This window comes from Haemaphysalis longicornis, unplaced genomic scaffold (assembly GCF_048455015.1).
Source record: "Haemaphysalis longicornis isolate Haplotype H1 unplaced genomic scaffold, Haemaphysalis longicornis Haplotype H1 scaffold_7, whole genome shotgun sequence".
Lineage (NCBI taxonomy): Eukaryota > Metazoa > Arthropoda > Arachnida > Ixodida > Ixodidae > Haemaphysalis > Haemaphysalis longicornis.
Window position 1 is genome coordinate 67,544,565 of NW_027526422.1, and position 14,491 is coordinate 67,559,055.

The window sequence follows — 14,491 nt, forward strand, 5'->3', positions numbered from 1 at the left end:
AGTAACTCAGGCGAGAAAAAGTTAAGAAGCAAATATATATTAATAAAAATGTATTAAAACAGCACTTTTATTTTTAAAAACTGCTGTGGTTTGGCTTAGGTTAGCCCTGTTTGATAGCGAAAGCTTCATGGCCCTGGCTAGGCCCATTGTCGAGATGTGGTCGAGGTGTGGTTTTGCAATGGTATACGGACACATTTGCCGTCAATAAACTGCTTATTCATCATCTTTTTTCCCCTCATGGCATTCTTTCAAGCCTTGCCGCTGTACGAGCGACCACAGATGGATGTTTTCCTTCCTCCATCGCACACGGCTCTGCGCCGCACGTGGCCTACTGGCCTTCATTTCCGGCGCGCTTATCGCTCTGGCGGCGGCCTCCTCGCCTTCCTGCGCGAGTAGGCGACTCGGGTCCAACGCACGTCTCAGTTCCCTCATTACCTAACTCTCTCCAGAAGGGTTGCAGGCTTTGCTAGTTGGAAAGATGTATTCTTGGATGAAACCGGCGCGAACTTAAACAAAGACAAAGGAAGTGGAGCACAAGTTGCATCAACGTGTGTTTGAGATGATGAATTTTCATTAAAGGGTCCCCCGTTATCCCATCTTCACATTGAACAAAGTGCCACGGATGTAAACCTAATTTTTAAGCAACTGACATTTTATTTAGGCACCGGGAAAAAACGCCCCGCGAAATTATGGAAGATTTCCAGATAGCAGAAAGAGTAGGCAAATGTGTCAGCGAAGCAAGCGTGTGTCTTCATCCCAAAGAGACCGCATATATCCGTGGGCCTTGACTGCAGCCGGTGTTTATCTGGTTACTTTATCACCGTTGCTTTAGTAAACTTGTTTTGCTCATGCGCAGTGTTTTTATTGTTTTTTGTTAAGTGTTTATATTCACCCTTCTTGATATTAAACTTTACTTTTTAGGCCAGCGGCAGCCGTTGCGTTCCACTTCCTTTGTCTAAGTTCCCCCTGGTTTCATCCAATCTGCCTATCTCTCCCCCTGGTGCCTATCTCTCCCCGCCATCGGGCCGCTGCTCCGTGCCGGGCGCTTGCGGAAGGGGGTATCATTTGACCTCTACTCTCAAGGTCAAAACTGGTCACCCCACGAAGAGCCCCCAAGCTGGCGTAGTGTAGCTTTCGCTACAACATGCTTCGCAGGCAAAGGCGATGAGTGCGCTGCAAGGTGCACTGAGAGGGCGCCATGGTCGACCGGTGCGCTGTTTTTTGCCCCCTTCCATCACTGCGCCGAAACACCGTTGTAACGCGAAACTGGCCCGGACGGCAAACTAGCCAATTTCCACAAGAGCCAGGGACAGCAACGCCACTCTCACTACCGCGTCGGACGACTACGGCGGCTGTCGTGTCACAGCCCCGCAGCCGCGATGTCTCGTCACCGCAAGCGACAATTGTAGGCCCGTTCACTAGGAAAAGTAGTATTGGACGCTATATTGGCGCTGTTTAGGACATTTGGTTTAATTTGATAATGTAATTAAGGATTTATTAGCACTGACTTTGTATAGACTTTATTGCAGTGACTTTTGGTTCGGTTTAATGTGGTTTGGTTTGATTTGACCTATTAGCAAAGGAAGCTGCAACAAGTGGAGAGGAAACATTTGTCCCGGTTACAAAATCATTCGTTTCTAGCCAGCTATATGACACGCTACCTAATTAATGGAATACGTCTTGGAATAAGAAAAGAAAGTTAAGCTACACCGGCACCTGGATAACAAAGATATATTTCATTCCAGGGGTGCTATTCGAGAAGGCCAGAGTTTGAGCGAAACTCGCGCATGGCGGAGCTGTGGTGGTAATAATAAGCTCATGATAATATTTCGGGGCAGGGTTAATACGCTTTAAAAATGAGATTCAGGCTATATGGTGATTATTGCGGTGACGTAATCGGTCCAGGGAAGCCCGCAACAAGGATGCGCAACTAGGGCGTGGCACATCTATCAGTACGTTCTCTCGTTCCAGCTGCACTGGTGGCTACTGGCGGAACGCAAATCCAGCTACTTTATTTTCTTGTACTTCTACTTTTTTCATCAGTATTTCACTACAAATTTCATTTTATTTGTTTATTCCAGGCGTTCGTATGAGCTTCTTGTTTGATATGAAGTAGTTTCTGGCGTCAGGGCAGACAGTGCAATAACGTGACTATGGCAGACTGGCAAAAAAATAAAGCGGGTGATAGAAGCGCGCCACATTCAAAACAGTTCTTCCTCGTATTGCGTTATTGAAACCCTCCACTTTACGACACAAAATTTCCTCGGCGCGGTCCAATCGGCCTACGTGCTAACACGTATCGTGTTGGTAACTTTTCTTTAATACATTGTACTTGCGCCTTTTTCCTGGCTTTTGTTTCTATGTCTTTTGGCCCGCAATTATTTAAACGGGTTATTTCCTGCTATTACGTGTTTCCGTCAGTTTCTTCTATTTGATTTGTTCGTCTTGGTGTGCAAGCAGACTTGAACACGCCACAGTCTCCCGGGAATGGGGGTTTTGCGAGGGTGGTGTGCACCTGTCCTACTCCCGTGACATCACGCTCAGGCTTCACTCTGCACTCACTAATCTACAACTGTTACTTTTCAAATTCACAGTGTTATGAATTTTGCGAACCCGGCGCGCTAGTTCCCCAAAGGTCCCAATTACGGGTCAATCCCCCAAGTGCCCATGTGTTACGAAGGAAGGAATAGCAACAAGGACAACAACTTTTCAGATTTGTTTGCTTCATTTTATTTTGATCTTCACCGCTTTTGTTCGAAGAAGCTCTCCACAGTCGTTTTTTTTTCCCCAGAGTTCAATCCACTCATAACCCTCTCTTCTTTCGCGCCCTTCCAACTCCCGCTTGCCCTCCCTCTGGCGTCAGACGGTTACATTAATTATTAACTCTCCCTTTTACTCGCTTTTCATGCTCTTCTTCCTGCCATACGACGGTGACGCTGAACAAAACTCTTTGAAATGTGTAAAGATCGCCTCCGACGATAGGCCCGCATCGTTGATACAGATGCAACAGGCCATCAAGCTATAGGGGTATGCGCTGTACCAGCATCAACCATGTGGAAGAGAAGGCAGGGTTATGTCTCATGTAGACGCGAGGATATGCACAAAAGACGTGTCAGGGGAAGAAGATGAACCCCATAAGGTGCATGCGCGAGAAACGAGCTAGGTTATCTCAACGCTCGGACCTGCGTTCCTATCGGCTTCACCCCTGTGAATAAACCCCCTCAACCGGCTATCGGTGCGTCGACTGTCTTCTTGATATATGTAATACGTATAAGCTGTCCTGCCAGTAACCTTTTCACAGGAAATGAGCGTTACGCAACATATCGAGGGAGTTAGTCTGCCGGGCAGATAATGAAGAAAACGCACAGTCATGCAACGCTTCGTTCAAACTGTTCTGCGAGCAGTCGATAAGTGAAGCGCATGCTCCGGCTCCAGACGGATAGACGCGCGGTAGGAACCTGCGGAAGCCATCTCCGCGAATCACCTAAAAGAAAGGCGAGGTCTTGTAAACATGTCTCCGCTGATCGTATTGCGCACACACCGGTTGACGGTCGCCTGGTGGTGGTCGATGGTGCGGTCGCCACCAACGCTTGTGTAGAATATGCCCGTCGCGTAAAACCGCAGTGCACACTACACTTGCTCCTCGATGGTCATGGAGCGAAAGCCGCCTCTAAGTCGTCGCAAATGGGCGTCTGTCGCCAGACGACTGCACAACCAATGCACAGCACTTTTCGAGAGCTAAAAACGAGCTCGAAATTCTTCCTTCGTTTAAAAGCCCTGTCGGGGTAGAAATATGCAAGCTTACGGTGGCCATATAAAAAATTAGTGATCTTCTACACTGTGAAGAAGGATGACCTGTAAAGCTCGACGCAGTCCAATGAGTGCACGAAACAAAACACGCTTACCGTAATTTGCGATGGAGAATACTTCCTAGCCCATTAGCTGTATGAACCCCTGAAGGATCCAAGCTTTGTTCTTGCAGATAAACATGGAACTATCTGTGGCCCTCCCGCCTCATAAGCATATTACTGTTTGTGTAAGGCCGGGTTCAGACTGTTGCAGCAACTGTCGTGATACCTTTAAAGAATGACGTCACTTCACGTCTCAGCAAACCGAACTGCATGACATGCCAACTTTTTACGTGCATAGATCACTTTTTGCGTCGGTAGTCTGAACATAGCGTAACACACAAACCCAATCTGCTCTACCACTGACATGTCCCATTGGGCCGTTTAACGTCCGCGTTTAAACCTCGTACCAGCACAACGGACATGCCATCCATCAGTACGGACACGAAACCTTTAGCTGCGCGTGCACGCCCCACCTCCTCCCTCCCACTATTCTCCACTAGAAACGTGCGCACGCATAAACCATCAACCGGTCATGTGCGAGTGCTTTGAAGCGAAAGACGCCGTCGAAAATATCGCCTGAAAGCCCTCTGAAGAAGTGATATTGGCTCACGCCGGCGTTCCAAGCGAGAAAGGTTCTCTTCATGCGGGAGGGATTCGCCGCTACTCGACGAGCTGAACTTCAGGCGTTAACGGCGGCGCCAGCAGCTTACCGTTGTTTTTGCGCCCATTCGCGTTTGTGTTCGGGCCAACGCTTCAATTCTTGCTCTTCCTCCAAACAAACGGCATGCATCAGTCCCATAAATATTTAAAACTCGGAATCCCTTGAGCTCCATTCTCGCGTACAAACATGTGGCTGTCCGTTTTCCTTCCCCCCTTGTATGCATCTTACTGTGTGTGTAGGATGTCTGTGTAGCACATCAACCCACAACCGGACCACTCGATTAAGGATGACAGCCGACTAACCGCATTGAGCCATGTAATTTCGACAACTACATCTTCCACCAGCACAACCGGCATTTCATCGCTAGCGTTATGCAGCCTAGCTGTGCCTGCACGCCCCCCTCTTTCTACCCGCAAACAATGCACGCGTAAACCAGCAACCGGTAATGGCGCATACTAAGGCGGGAAAGACACCGGCGAAAATGTCGCTCGGAAGGCTTTCTAAGGTGAAAAAGAAATACAGGCTCAAGTCGGCGTTCCAGCTGGGGAAGTTTCTTTTCTAACGGGAGGGATTCGCAGCTACTTCGAGAAGTGAATTTGACCGGAAACGGCGACGGCGGGTTTCGGTTGTTTTAGGGGGAAGCCAAAGGGCTTCCCCCTAAAAGGGCTTCCCCCAGGCAGCCGTTACTTATGCTTCACGGGAGCGGCGTTTTATGTCCGCGCAACCCAGGGAGCGAACGCAGCAGCGACGAAAATAGAAAACAGAGGAGCGTCTAGTGAAGTGTGAAGTAGAGTACGACACGAGCGTCTATGGCGTCATCTCTTTCACTGCCTATCCCGCACATATGTCTCATGCGTCGCCACCAACGAGCGCCCTCCCCCTGATACTTTCCCCAGACGCTGTTCCGTCCTCTGCTAATCCAAACCATGCGAAGTTTGCACACCGTTGGAGCTTCAAACACAATGTGCAATAACACGCTCGCTGCTGCCTTGTCCGGGGCTAATCCGAACCACGTGATATTTGCGCGGAAGGTTCGAACACGTTTTGCAGCATGCTGGCCGCATTCGGGCGCCGCACTGCGAGGTAGCAGCAAAGTAGCGCACGCCGCCGTACGTTCGCTGATCACGCGAACAGTTCCTGGGACGCAGCAGAAATGCGCCGTGACCGAGAAGACTGCAGCTAGCGCTGCGCACAAATTTCCTATCAGGCAGCGTGGTAAGCGTCAGTGCATTTTTTACGCCCATCGGTGCTTCTGTTTGTTTTCCGCAATCATCTGATAACCGCACTACCGCCGTTAGCTGGCGACTGCGCAACTTGGAAAAGGGGCATCAGTGGGGGCGAGGGTGAAAATTGTTGTTGAAGATGTGCCAGCGGGGGTGAGGAGGAACCCCGGAGCGGCACCGAGTAAATCGATGACACCGGAATGAAAACTTGGGGGGGGGGGGGGGGGGGGTTAGACATATAGTGCTTTGCAGTAATATAAGCAGCAGCAGCCCCCACAGTCGTCCCGAGATCAACTCGGCCGTGCAAAACCATGCCCGAGTTTCCTCCAAGTTCTAATGTCAATCAAACACACCCAGCCCATTCGTAGGCGCGGCCTAACAAGCGAAGCCACACCCACCCATGGCGTCCACTTTGTGCGCCCGTAGCGTCGTAGCCACGAAGTCAGCATTTGATGCCTGCCAGCAGCGACAAGAACATAGCACAAAACAAAAATGGAGTCCCCAGGCCACCGTCAGCCAATGGTGCCACTGTCACGGGGGTGTTCGGTCCGAACTGGAGTTCACTATTGTACGAGCCGATAGGAGAGGCCAAGACGACACGATTTTCACCCGGGAGCCGTCTTCATACACCGTGAAAACACTTTCGATGGCAAATGACACAACTTCAACGTCTAAAACGCACTCGCCAATGCTCAAGCACGCTCTTGACAGGGGACGATTTCTGATAAGCGCCCGCCGTGAACACTCAAGCAAGGTGTAAACAAAAGCCATATTTGATGGTCGGGAGCAGGGCACGTTCAGTTCGCTACAGTGGACCCTTTGATTACTTGGTTTGTGCTTGCGCAGAGCTGCACTGGGACAACCCTCAAGCCAAGTACCAAACATAATTCAATGGAAGAACAGAACACCGAGAAAAATGAACCTTTGCGCGCCGGGCGTGGCCAACAGCCAGGCTGGGGATATCAAAGTAGCAGTGGGGTTATCTATTTTATGCTAGGGAATGAGTATTGCCGATCGATTTCAGATGGTGAAGCACGGGGAAGATAGCACAAACCGTACTTTGTCAACGTAAGCGGCCCCAACACAACCCACTGAATATGCCAGGCGTGCTGCGCGCGATTTCGGCGGTTTCACTCGAGGCGTATCGAATGCTCCACTCTCTCTGCTTTCATAACACAAGCAGCTGGAAACTCGGGAGTAGGTGGAACTCGGGCCTTCTGGAATAGCGCACCAGACCATTTTCCAAAAAACTTTCATTCCTTACAGGCATTAACAGCACGCAGATTTTCTCTATTTTTAACGACTCGGAATAACGCAGGTATCAAGATGTAGTTGTAACAAGGAAATAAAAAAGTTTGATTACTATGTAAAACACGATTCTCTAGTAGCTCTAGAAAGAATGAAACTAGTTAAAAACTAGGACGGAGTTTGCAGAACAGGCAACCAGAAATAATAAAAAAAGGCGAGCGCCTAAAGTGCCCTGCACTTGAAAGGAAAAGACGACGCCAGGAGAAGAAGACGCTATTTTCTTTGGGGTCTCCTTCCCCAAATAACAGATGGCGCCACCTGTTTGAACATGTATCCAGTGTGCAGTGAGAGCTGCAGCACGTTCCGGCAAAGCGTGCGAAATGCCCCCGGAGGCGATCCAGTCCCGACCAAACGAGCCAGAGACGCTAAACAGCGCCTACTGAATGCTGTCTGACATTTACACAGCTCTAGCAGATTGAAAAATTTACTTCCCCTTTCTCCTCACAGCCCGGTTTGTATTTCGCGCGTTCGTTTTCCGCACTGCCTTGGTAGTAGTTCGCGTCGCATCTGACAGACGGCGCCACCATCCACAGCGCGCGCGCAACTCGTGGGATCTTGTTCTCGGCGGTTGCACTCAGCCTCTGCAAGAGGTAGCGTCAACATCCCCCTCGCGAGGGGCACGATCAAATGCAGAGCATTCCCGGGGGCGCACAACGTTAAGTAGTTTGCGTTACGTTAATGTTGTTGCACTTGTGGCAACTGCTGACGAGAGAGCGCTCGTCAGCAGTAATTTGAATGAGTCAAGGATATAAGGCGCGTCGTAGCCTCCCATTCTGTGTCGGCTTTGTGGCGCAGTCGGTAGAGCGCCGTGTACATTACGTTCCGCCCGTAGGGTCGTGGGATCGAAACCTGGCGCCGGATAGTATTTTTTTTATATAGTAGGGAGGGGTGCGGTGCGGACTACGGACGCCAACGCGGGTGACATGGTGAGTTACTGAAATGCTCTGCATTTAAAATTGGCTCCAATTAACGCTGTGAAGGTGGCTGGAAAGCACCACTTCCCATGCGAAGTCACTTTAATTAACACACGTAGCTCTACAAAGACTGAAATCAGTACTTCTGCCAGCCGTTACCTGGAATTTGCGCGGGCGGGATCCCGAACGCAGCAGCATCGGCCACGACCGGGCTAGAGCGGCGGACGCCGCTTCTATAGCCCTGCCGTGCTTCGGTAGAAAGTAGACGGGGAGGAGCGTCTTTCAAATGGTAACAGCGGGACCTAGCCATCCTGGTTGGCTAGCTCGGGGCTACACCGTCGCGCAAGACAAGCGCAGACATCGAAACAATTCGGCATGTGAGCTTGGTGATTGCCATTTATACAGATTTAAACTAGTTAGTTTAGCAGGTTTGAAAATTGCGAGAAAGCTGAGGGAACTTTTATAATCGCTGTTTATCACAACCAGTTGTTCCTTTCGCCTTTTTAACACCTCTGAAAAGACAACCGAATTTGTATTCAGCAATTTAGAAAACGTAATCCCATTCGTGGCAGGCAGTGCGCAGAAGGTAGCGTTTGTCCAGCGGCCAGATGTCTGTATGTGGTCTCTACCCCCTGTTTTTCTCCCATTGCAAACCAATCTTTAACGTGTCTTTGCCGTACCACCACTGAATTCCGTCCGGTCCGGGTTACCCAGGAGGTGCTGTCGGACAAGTTGATCGACCCGTGCGAAGGAAGCGCGCAATGGACGCGAAGCTGCGCCATAACAGGCCCACAACAACCGTAGCTAATGCAGACGATAAAGCCGTCTGCCGACGTGCCGCCGATGAGAACAGGCACCTATGCGCGGGGAATGCTGGGTAACCATTCGCCGCGCCATCTACACTCCGCTTCGTGAGGTAAAACCACCCTCCACCTCCGCGGCCGCTTTGGGTGTTTGTTGTCCCGCACGCCAAGAAGGAACCGTTGGCTTGTAGAGATAGAAAGCTTTGCTTTAAAAGAAGCAACAAAAAAAACATTTCTGCAGAAGTAGCCCTCAAAACAACGAACTTACACTAGAAACATAGAAATTAGAATTTCAGGGAAGTTAAGATATTTAAATACAACCGTAAAGCCAGAAGGGTGTATGACAGGCTGTTGGACAGAAAATCAAAACTGGCGAGGTTTCCTCCGCCCATATTTCACGTCATACCCCTTCTACCTCACATCAAAAGGAAACTATGACATATAATAACACCAGGTAGCAGGTTCAACCAGCAGAAATAAACTAGACCGAACCGTCGGAACAACTGGTGAAACGACTGGTCGACAGCAACCCTCCAAAGGCGGTGCCCCGCCCCGGGAGTCTGCGTCCGCCCCTTCAACATCGGTGATCATAAATGGAACGAAGTCCATTTCAAGAATACAAGGAAGCAAGGTCGACTCCTAGAAACAAGCTCAACTGGACACTCAATGAAGTTGAAAAAAATTTAATTGAAACGTCACGCCGGAAGAAGCACGGCCGCAAGTTCCAAGATCAAGGAGTATAACTATGTTGTGTTCAGGGTTAACTGTATTAGTTGTGTGCAGTCTCCACAGTCTGGACGAATTGAGCTGTGCAACTTGTTTGAATTCTCCGGAGTGTGGAACCACCGAGTCGTGCTGCGTGTATTTTTTTGGTTAGGTAAGTGAATTCTCCAGAGTCTCGAACGTCCGAGTTGGGAAAACTGTATTCTTTAGTATGCTAATGAATAAAATCTCGCTGAGAAGGCCCGTTCGAAGGCGGTGACTGCTGATGTTAGATCTGATTTTTCTCATTAGCCCAACCCTCACCTTCATCTGCTTCTGACTTTCCTCCCCATACCCTAACTCCACTTTTGTCCACCTCCCGGGGAAAAGTGATAACTGTGTTAGCACGCCATCTATGAGTTTGTCAAAAAAGAAATAGATTATGTAAATATGCATTTGCTACATGTGTAAAAAACTCCCAAGCATTTCCCCGAGGGTGAACATGGTTAAGTGCGAATGCACGGGGTGATGCTATGAGGGGGAGTAAAGTTAAAATCCGTTGGCATTCGCCCGTGAGCGCGCGCGAGCCGACCCACGGAGGTCTGGCAGTTTATCGCTGCATATATACGCCTCGAGCGCGGCCTGTAGGGGCGCCACTGAAATCCCCCTAGCGGCCCATTTCGAAAGCAGGCGCGGGAGTCGGCGTCTGGCTCCCAAGGGCCGCCGCTGCTTTTACGGCACGTCCACGACTGAGATTTACCGTGTGCGGATGTTTGAAATCCATGTTAATGTGAAGTAGTCACTCTGTTCGCAAATGAGGCGTGTTTACGAGAGTGTAAATGTTTCTGACGCGAACTTAGTGTGGTATATTCGGTCTGTATAAGCGCCAGGTATGTGTCACAGGCCAGCGGCGCGGAACCGGCGTGTGATGGAGCCGATTGTAGTTACTCTGACCTGAATTTACTAGCAGTGTCTCCGTAACCACTGGTTCCTCAGCTGTTTGCTACGGCTATACACAACGATTTAAATTGGTTTTGTGCGCTTACATAATCAGCGGGGCACTCATGCCTGACAGCACGCCAGTTACGTTTGCCAATATTATATTTCAGATATTGATCACCACCATTTACAAGGCTGTCTGTGTTAATTTCGGGAATATTCAACAAAAGTACAATGGACAATGCATAATTATACTCGGGGATCAGCACACGACAAAGTCGTCTTGTCGTGAGCTGAGCGCCCGCAAACATTCATCTGCTCCTCTGCGAGCAGCGCGGAGACGGGCTTAGAATTTAATCCGCGTCCGCGACTAATGCTTCTGCGAAATATCGCCATATGGCACAGGGAGCCAGCAGAATAAAGCATAAACTGAAATCAGAGGGCCTTATCACATACTACTCTCTTCCTACGTACGACACCTTTCATCGCTTGTTGAACAGCCTACCCTGTATACTTCCAAAAATGCGGCCGCCGTATGATCAGCTGTTCGTTGAAGTAGAAAAACAAAAGTAAAGTGAACGCAAGATTTGTGTGTGTGTGATTACTAAAACGTTCATTGCTTGATTCCGCTCCGCATTTGTACACAGCGTCCTCCTCCCCCCCCCCCTTACCGACGTCTCGCGAAATAGCAGTGCATTTCGCGTATAGTTGGTCTAGTGAACCCTACCTGGCTTAAGTTTCGACGAATGTCTTTAGCATGTCAGAAGCTGCACTGTTTTTTTTTATTTCCGTTAGAGAATTATATATGTTTCTTAATTCCGCACTTGCACAGCATTTATTTTTCTGTGGTTTCATTAACTTGCCTTGGTGTGTGGGCACATATTTAACGACGCACTGCTAGGCTTGGAATATACTTAACATTTTCGCATGGTTTATACGCTTATAAAGGCATAAGTTATTGTCCGGGATTGGGTAATCACATCCCCGAAACATATTTTTCTGCGACGTATATATTCGAAACGAAGCCGCATTCGTTGTCCACGCTGCAAAATGAAGCCAACCTCTCATTGTGCCAGTATCAGGTCTAAACGAGGCGACAGTAGAATTCATTTGTGCCTGATGTTTTGGAGGTGACAGGGGTGATATGTTGCTACTCTAGTTGCTACCGTCGCCGACGCCCGGAAGAGCGGCGACGAAGCGCGCAGCACCGCGTCTCCGCGTAGCTCTTACAGGCGATCGCGTACTCTACGAAGACACAGCTGCTTTTTAAGTGACCTCAACGTACTCTTTGCCTATAGACGTCACCATAACAAGTTTTTTTCAGGGCGCGGAAAGGCGAAAAGAAGCGAAACAGAACCTAAACAATGCACGCGGCCCTATCAGCCACGCAGCGCAAATCCCGTCAACGCCGCGGAGGAGCGGCGGCAGGCGGCGCAGCGATCGCGAAGCTCGAGGCGTATAGGGGGGTACGCCGCGCCGAGCGCGCCGAGCCAGGTGGCTGAGAGAGGAGGCGAGCGCAAGGGGAGAGGGACAGCGGCGCACGGCAGCTGCAGCCGAGCGAGGGGGAGAGGAGAGAGTGTGACGTCACGGTGGAGAGAGAGAGGCGCGCGGCAGCTGCTGGGGAGAGTAGGCGCGCTGTGACGTCATACCATGACGTCACGGCGCGAGGAGCGGTGCGGGGAGCGGCGCGCACCCGCGCAGCCACGGCGAGGAGGCGGAGCGAGCGCGGTCACGTGGTGAAGTGACGTCACCGCGCCGTTGCTACCGACGCTCCTCTCCGCTCCACGCCGTTGCTAGGGAGAGGAGGACTGCGGACGCCGCCGCCGCCGCCGCCGCCGGCGGTGGAAGGTTTGGGGTCGCTTATAAAGTGCATTCGCACTTAAAAACTGAAACACTCGACTTCGCCGCGCAAAGTTTCTTTCCTGATCGGTTCAGCAATGTTTACGCATGCGCTGTTACTGTATATCTTCTTTTTTGTGAGGTAAACATTTCATTTGATGGCCAGCGCTAGTCTCTTCTTTGTTTTCATGTCTATACCATGCTACTTGACCATGTTTCACACTCGCCCCACATTAGTGGTGTGGGCAGGAAGTCTTCTTCCCTACACATATTCGTTCCTTGTAATGATTGTTCAAGTTGTTCCGTGTTAAGTAGGGTTCGCGTTGTTTTAGTTGTAGTGTGTGTTGGTTTTGCTTGCGCTAGAATAAATATGTGGTTCTTTCAACCAATCAGCGGCTTGCTCTCGTCCATCCTTGTGTGTCGGCCGAGACACCACATGCTATCTAGGCTGACGTCTTAACGCCTGGTTGTTGAAAGTGCGCGCCTAATAAGGTTCTGCAACTGCTCAAATAGTAGTTCCCCGCGTGTTACTACTATTTCTCGTCATCACAAAAATTATTCATTTATTTATGCAGTTATTGTGCAGTTATTTATGCAGTTATTTATGCAGTTCTCTAATAAAATATGAAACTCCTTCTTTTGCTTCCCATCCTTCCAGCTTAATTATACAGGAAACTTTACTGAACAAAATGAACCAACTGGACTCCAAGAGAACGTAACAGGTGTTTGTGTGCAGGGAAGTTGCATTAAAAAGCCTACTAACGGTACAGAAACTACCCCACAATCATCGACGGACACAACCACCACCACCCCTAACATTTCAGAAACCTCGCCAGAACCGTCGGTGACCGACACAGCCACGAACCCTGAAAGCAGCAGCCCCGATATCCCCACAACCACTAACGACTCTGTCGTGAAAATAGACTTTACGTCACAATCCCCACAGTCGCCACAAGATAAAGGTCTCGTGGCTATGCAATAAAGTCTTCGGCCTTAAATCTAGTCATATAATAAAAACTCTCACCATCCTAACACCTTTTGTTTTTATTTTCATTTTTGTGTTTCATCATAAGCGTTACACGTTCTTAATTTTGTTGCAGAAACCCTCCAGGTAAAACAATGACTGCAAAAAAAATTATTATAGCGCCCTAAACACAGGCTTGCCTCACATTACAACTGCTTAACAGGCAGTAAATGCAAAAAAAGGTTCGCACTTTGACTTTCTTTTTACGCCGACTAAAGGTACTTTCGTTGCTTCAAAATGAAGAAATACAGTGGTATGTTTTCTCGAATTGAAGATTGGCTAGGATTATTCATAGCTCTGCCTGACATGCTCTGGGACAACATGGAACATTTGATGTGCATCTGTCCTCGATTCACCGTTGCGCGAGGAGCTCGAATTAAGCCTTGTACGACTTAAGCCTGTACGTCTCGCACGACTTGTGCATGACTTAGGCCTGTTTTTTCTTCGTCCGACATGCTCAATTCGAAATGTCGGATGCTACACGCGAGCCGTGTCAGACGACCGCTCTCGTTTGCTTTCGGAAACAGTCTTCGACAGGAGTATCCTCGGTATTCAATGGCGTGGAATGTATGCAGGCAACCAAGTGGGCGCCGCCATATCTGTGGCCAAGCGTCTGTTGCTAGGCGACGTTGCGCGCACGGCCCGCAGATCAGGCACCCCTCTTCTCCATGCATGGCCTCCGCGATTTGCTGCCGGCGGCGCGCCGCCGGTAGCCGATCGCGAAGGCCACGGTGCGCCCACGGCCGGGCTGGAGGAGCGGCGGGCGAAAGTGCGCGCTCGCCGCTCCTCCAGCCCGGCCGTGGGTGCGCCGTCACTCGTTACGTCAGGCTCCGCGGGATGGCGGCACTTGTCCGTGCTAAGCACGACTGTGAAACACATGACTGTGTTTCACGTTACGAACTCTTTGCCGCACACAAAGTATTGCGTCGAGTTCACTGCGAGTGCGATTAATAACATCTCCGTTGGCGCCACAGTTTAGATTCGGATTGGAACGGAGCAGGTGACGCACGCCGGTGTCTTTTTTTTCTTCGGCGTGCGGCCGCAATGGCCCAGGCTGCGCCATGTCCGTGGCGCATCGGCCATGTCTGTGGCCGTTTCCAGTGTTGCTAAGCGAAGAAATTGACCGCTAAACTTTTCAACGAATACCGTCTATCGGGCCAACTGCGTCACTTGAATCGGGTGTTGTGATTGGTTTGGTTTATCGAACCTTACACCACTTTTTGTTTA

The 14,491-nt window shown here is 49.9% G+C and overlaps 1 long non-coding RNA gene across 1 annotated transcript in view; it reads left to right on the forward strand.

The window, feature by feature from the left end:
• LOC144144425 (uncharacterized) overlaps positions 1-13,263 on the forward strand; it is an 83,555-nt gene extending 70,292 nt beyond the window's left edge. Inside the window, exon 5 of the long non-coding RNA XR_013317251.1 lies at positions 12,899-13,263. This is a non-coding gene — a long non-coding RNA (uncharacterized LOC144144425). The remainder of the gene's footprint in view (positions 1-12,898) is intronic.
• The last annotated feature ends 1,228 nt before the right edge of the window (positions 13,264-14,491 follow it).